The sequence below is a fragment of the Condylura cristata genome, unplaced genomic scaffold (genome assembly GCF_000260355.1).
Source record: "Condylura cristata isolate star-nosed mole 26May11 unplaced genomic scaffold, ConCri1.0 scaffold00016, whole genome shotgun sequence".
Lineage (NCBI taxonomy): Eukaryota > Metazoa > Chordata > Mammalia > Eulipotyphla > Talpidae > Condylura > Condylura cristata.
Genome location: NW_004567117.1, coordinates 26764405 through 26770858, shown reverse-complemented (window position 1 = coordinate 26770858; position 6454 = coordinate 26764405).

Below are 6454 nucleotides of genomic sequence, written 5' to 3'. Positions count from 1 at the left end.
AAATAAATAAATAAATAAATAAATAAATAAATAAATAAAGCAGCAAAACCACGTCAGAGTTTCTCAGTGGCATGTGTGACTGGCCATCTGGCTGTATTCACAACTATGGCAAGATGGTTCTTTCCTGATCTTATTAATTCAGAGCATGTCTTTCTTTGAAAAGTTGGATGGCCATATTCAATTCCAACTATTCGTCAACACCCAAGGGGAACATTTGGCCCTTGTAAGCTTATGGCACATGCCCATCCCTTTACTATTTCTTAATGATGAGACAGAGTTTAGTATGCTAGAGGATGCCTTTTAAGTGCATCAAAATAAACATTCATACAGCAATTTTCTTTGTTCATTATCATGATTTAGAGCCATGAATCCATCCAAACAACTAGATTAATATCTGTTCTCTTGCTTTCACACCTACTTTAGAAGTACAATAATTTTCTCACTGTGTCATGGTCCCTAGGTTCTCCTTGATTTAATCCATCTTGTACTGTACTGGTAGTTAATCTTTCCAAGAGGCAAGGCTTTCTACTTTCTACCAGACCATCTGAAACATTAGCAAGCAAACACTTTTTTATGGAGTAGGCACTCCTATAAAAGGCACATGTCATATCTCCTACTTGAAGATAATGTTTTGGTTAGTCAAGCGAGGCTAGGAATCTACACTTGTTTACCATTTGGGGGGAAAATGAGAAACCCAGGACCGTCCCAAGAATTTTAAAAGAAGTTTCTCTGTGCTCTGTAATTTGAAGGTAATTATGTAAAAATGAATTCTGCTTTGGCTCAATATCCTACAACACTGAATTTGTGAGCTGCCAAGAAGTTATCTCACTCAACAGGTTCCCCTCGATAACTTTGGAACTTGTCTTTAGCTACCACAGCAAAACTTAACTGGAATGTATCAAAAAAAAAAAAAAAGGAAAATTAAAACTAAGTAGAAAAAGCAGTATGACAGTGACATCATGGACTGCATACAGTATTAGGCTCATTTCTTACAGACAAAGATTGAAAATTATCATCAGTTTCCAAAACAAAGTGACAGATGTCCCTTAATTATTCTTTGGAGTCCCTCAGTGACCTCTTTATAAATAGTCTCTCAGGAAGAGGGTCCTCCCTCATGGCACAAAGCACAGCACTATGAAGTGATCCATAGCCACTGCTGCATGAGTTCAATTCCCAGCCACATTCCTGACCCACCCACTGCTCCCCTCAGCAATGTGTTTCAGTATACCTGCCTGTCCTGCTCCCTACTCTGTCTCTGGTGAATCCTCTCAGACACAGCCCCCCCCCCCCGCCACCTCCCCTGTACCTGCTGGCCTGTATCCTAGTTCTTGTTTGCATAAATAAATCTTTAAAAAATTCTTTCAGGAAGTATCAAAAGTTGGTTTGACACTATTTAAGGTGATAAGGTGATTAAGAAACAATCAGAATCCCATAACATTCACGATATTTTTGGAATAATGGAATATTGACTGGAAACTCCATTAGAGAGCTACAGAGACACATTAAGGGAAGAAAGTTTATTATTCAACAAGTTGTTTCCCTCATTTCACCACTCAAAAAAATACTCAGGATGGAAAATATACATTGTCACTTTGCATGAAACAGAGGAATACATGGGGGAAAGTGCATTTTATCTAAGCCAAATGAAAACAGAAAATTAGATTGCCCATTCGGAAGTATTATAGTGGCCCCTCCCAGGTGGTGCAACGGGTTAGGGAACAGCACCGCAAGCTGGCCTCAGCCACTTCAGTGCAAGTTCCATCCCCACCCTGGAGGTGGTCCACATGGTGCAGCAGACCTCTCCTGTCTCCCTCGCTGCTCCCCTCAGCAGTGTACTTTGTCAATATGCCTGTTGTGCTCCCCACTCTGTCTCTGGTGAGGCCTTTCACTGCCCTTGCACCTCTGGACTGTAACCCGGTGCTGTATGCATAAATAAAAAAATCTTAAAAAAAAATGTATTGTAGGAATAGAATTAATCAAACTTTACAGTATTATTCTGCCTATACAACCCATTACATTTCCTCTTCCCTACCCACTTAATACTTTCCTTCTGCAACCACATAATTAGTTCTTGTTCTGTGTTGTACATCCTTATTACTTCATCCTCTCCAACCTCAGTGCCTGCTTAACCTTCAGGTCCCAGCTCAGGCCCTCCTTTCCCAAATCTAACCCTTTCAGATGTACTAGAAAAAGCTGATTTCTACCCTCTGCTAACCCCCTACAATTTGTATATTTTTATTATGCTTCATATGACACTGTATACACCAGATTCATTTATATTATTGAACAGACTGACTGCTGAAGATAGAAGCCTAGGCTTGATAACCTGTGTATGCCTCACATGTAGCAATAGGGCAGGCTCTATTTGTTGAATTAAATAGAATTGAAGTAACTGAGAGGGGTAACAAGTTTATGATGAAACATCCAAGGCAGAAGGTGAATATTCAATTCCTGCCTGAAAGAGTAACCTTAGGCAGACATAAATATATCCTCTGCAATAGCTAAGGCAGGGGACACACAGGTGGTCCTCAAAAACTAGGATTTGTTGAAAATAGTACAAAGTGATGCTGTAAGTTTAATAGGCTAGAGAATAACAACAAAAATTTAGAACATCAGTCAATGTAACTGCTTTGATTCATTGTGCTGTTAAACTAAAAGACACATTTAGCCATAGAGGATAAAACTGTTAATGCTTTTATGTTAAGACAATTATAGTTAATGTATATTGATTGTTTAGAATACCATGCCAAATATTCCACATGAATTGTTTCAGTTAATAGTTAAAATAAATAGATGGCCCTACTGTTATTATCTTTATTTGGTAAAAACTAAAATTTAGCATGGTTGCACAACTCACACAGAGAAGAATTTTGAGGTTTCAACCAAGAAAATGTGACTAAAAATAATTGTCATATTGTACTTCACAGGATAAGGTTATATTGTAAGGAAGGATGAGATCCTACGTAACTAATGAATTTTTTCATATCATGTGAAATTTTTATTATTGAAATGCTCTTTGAAAACTCTTAAATAAAATTGCTCTTGCAGATGTTTTGATGCATTTAAAATTAATGTGTGGGTTATTTTTCAAATAACCATTTGTGTTTAAAAACCAGATGGCATAGGGTACTGGTAAATAAACATTTTAAGAGATATCTCTACTGGGACTGATATTGTAATAACAAAATCCCCTTCATCTTGCATAGGAAACGCCATAAAAAAAATCCCTCTGGCTGGTACATTATGACCACATAAGAGAATCAAAATAATATGTCTCTATATACATCATTGTAAAGAAAACAGATAAGAGCATGGTTTTCCTCTAAGCCCTTGGGATTGGTGATTTTCTCAAGCTAAGGGAAATGGGAAAATATCACAGGAAAAATGTGTTATGTCATTTTTTGTGTCATATACCAAGTGATAGCCCCCAAGTCAGAGATTATAAATGAGTTAGGTCCTGTTAATATGAACATTCATCTCACATTGCAAAACTCAGACTTGAATTTCCATAACTGTACTGACCCCTCCATATCTCCCTGAATTTTCATGAAGAGATCTGTTTGGTATTTATTGACGGGAATGAAAACAATTTCACTAAATCCTTCATTTTACATGACTTTGAAATCTTACAATATTGCAACTAGTCAACATATTCATTAATCTTTAACATTGAAACTAAAATCTTACATTGGCAATATTATCAAAATTGGCTAGAAAATACAATTAAAATATTTTATCACCTGGCCACTCTGCTCCATCCTACAGGAAAATTTCAGTTTTAAGATGCACAAGTAATTAAATGTTGTGTTTCTTTTGAATGTTGAGTTATTATGGAGATTTCTTTTGTGAATATTTGTATCTTGATATAATTTCAAAGTGAGAGAAAAGTTATAAGTAATAAACTCCAATAAAATCTTTATAAAGCCACCAATTATTCACATTTTTTCATTCCATTTTGTTAAATGTAGGTAGAATATCTAAGACCTCACTTCTAGTAGAGTCAATGCTTATTCCTTGAACCTTTTTTTCAATGGAAATACATTTACTGCCTAGGCTTTCTCTAACTCCTGCATAATTAACAACCCCCAAATCATGGTCATGCAAGATCTCTCCACTCAGTTACTCATCCGTAATGGTACTTGGCATTGGATCACCTTCATTTAGGTAAACTAACCACCTTACATTCATTTCCAAAACAATCCAAGTCCTATCTGCATACTCTGTCTTGATTAATAGCATCAGCGATTAAAATAGTTGAACCAAGTTACAACCATCAATTAATAATAATTGACATACCTGTCTTCACATTCCATCTCTACCTGAGACTATTTAGAGTCTAGATTTAATCTATTTAGAAAGGTATTCACCTTTCATAGGTTGACATTTTTTCTCTCCACACTTTCACTGCTTTAGACAAAGCTCTCTCCTGAAATACTGCCTTATGTATTTCCCTCACAACCTCCTTACCTAAGGTTCTTCCCCAACAATGCTGTCATGGTGACCTCTGAAAAACACATAGATATAATGTCATTATGTCTTCCTCAATTTTTAAGGTTTTAATAACCACCTATCACTTGAAAGATGGACCCCAGTGTTCTTAGAATGGTACTTGAGGTCTTTCAAAAGCTGGTTTTTATTTCTTTTTTTGTATGTACGTTTTTATATTCCTTCCTAATTCCCCTGAACATATGAAATCATGTAACACAACTCAGTCACAAAGCCACTGTGAAGCACATGCAACCTGAGCTTCTGCCATGACTGAAAGTCAACTGCTTCTCATGATCATTTCCTTCCTGTAAAACTAATTCATTATACAAATTAGGACTCTATTTAATTCCTTTTCCATACCTTCAGAATGCCTTTCTAGGGTTTCTCTTTGGTTTTCTTCTTTACTATATTTCAATTGTTCCACTAAGCTGTAGGCTGCTCAGTGGAACTCAGTTCTAAAATTCTGCTTGCTGTTTTCCAGTAAGAATTTCTAAGGAAGTATTTTACAAATACGAATACCATTATGATGAACTAGTACTTATTGCACCCTCACTGTTTTCCAGGAACATGTATTATCTCAGTTCATTTTTACCAAAACTCTCTGGTGCTACTATAATAGCTCCATTGTCCAGGCAGGAAAGTGAGTTCTTCTCACTTTCCTGACCTCACACACTCAGTAGGGCTATCTTCAGGTCTGGATCCAAAAATTATTCAACTCAGTGTTTCATTATTCTTGCAAACAGTGAATTGAACAGATCTTTAAAACACTCATCTACTCTTGGCCACTCCAGGGGAATAGTTCTTTCCTCAAAGGGAAAACTGTAGAGAATAGATAGGGGTGTTGTTATTAGAACTAATTTAACATCATCGTTTGCACATACAGATGCTGACTACCAAGTTCACCTGGTAAGTCTAGGCTGACACCATGCTTCCTGGGGAGAGACACACGATGAAATGAAAAGTGGGCAATATCACCTCAGTCATGCATAGATCTTTGTGAGAGAAATTCACCCAAAGAAGAGAAGGGCAGTAGGTAAGGACTTTGCCTATTTTTTTTTTCTTTATAACACTAACTTCTAGTATACCTACTGCTAAGGAAATGATACTTAAACATTTCATAAATTAACTAAATGTTTATTTCATTATGACAAAGTGCTTGAAGTTTCAATTTGGAGAATCTCCACCCTGTCTTTATTGATCAAATATCGAATTATGGAATTAAGACACTCATGTTAATGTTTCTTTCTCTGAATGATGAAATTAAAGGGTAATTACATTTTGTTGATATATATTTTTGTTTTCTAATATTTTCTGCAGTTAGCATATATTATTTTCATTCAAAAAATAGATTTATAAAAAGAAAAAGAATACTCCTTTAAGGCACTTCTTTAATAAGATCCTCTCTTCGTTTTCTACTACTATAACAAATAACCAGCAATTTAGGGATATAAAAAAAAGCACTTATCTTTCAGCCTGGAGGTCAGGAACCCTAAAGGATCAACAGGGACACATTGCCTCTGGAGTCTCTCAAGGAGAGGTCATCCCATGCCTATTTTAGCATCTAGATGCTTTCCTAGGCATATAATCCCTTCCAACATCTTCAAAATCAGCATTGCCATTTTTTCCCCTCTCTCTCTAACCTTCGTCTCAATCATAGCATCTTTTTGACTGTCTTCTCCTTTGCACTTATAACAACATATAACTGTCTTTGGATTGTTGGTGATCTGGTCTAATATTTCTATCTCAATATGCTTAATTTAATCACACCTGTCGTCTCTTTTGCCATGTAAGGTATCATATCCAGAGGTTACAGGGAGCAGGCTGTAGACATTTTCTGCCAGGCCATTTATTCATTCTACCACACATGCCACTCATCAATGATTTTTGTTTTTTCCAAACAATCGTAGTCACTCCATCTACTATCCACTATGCATGCACATAACACAGGACGTCATTTTTTTTTGTC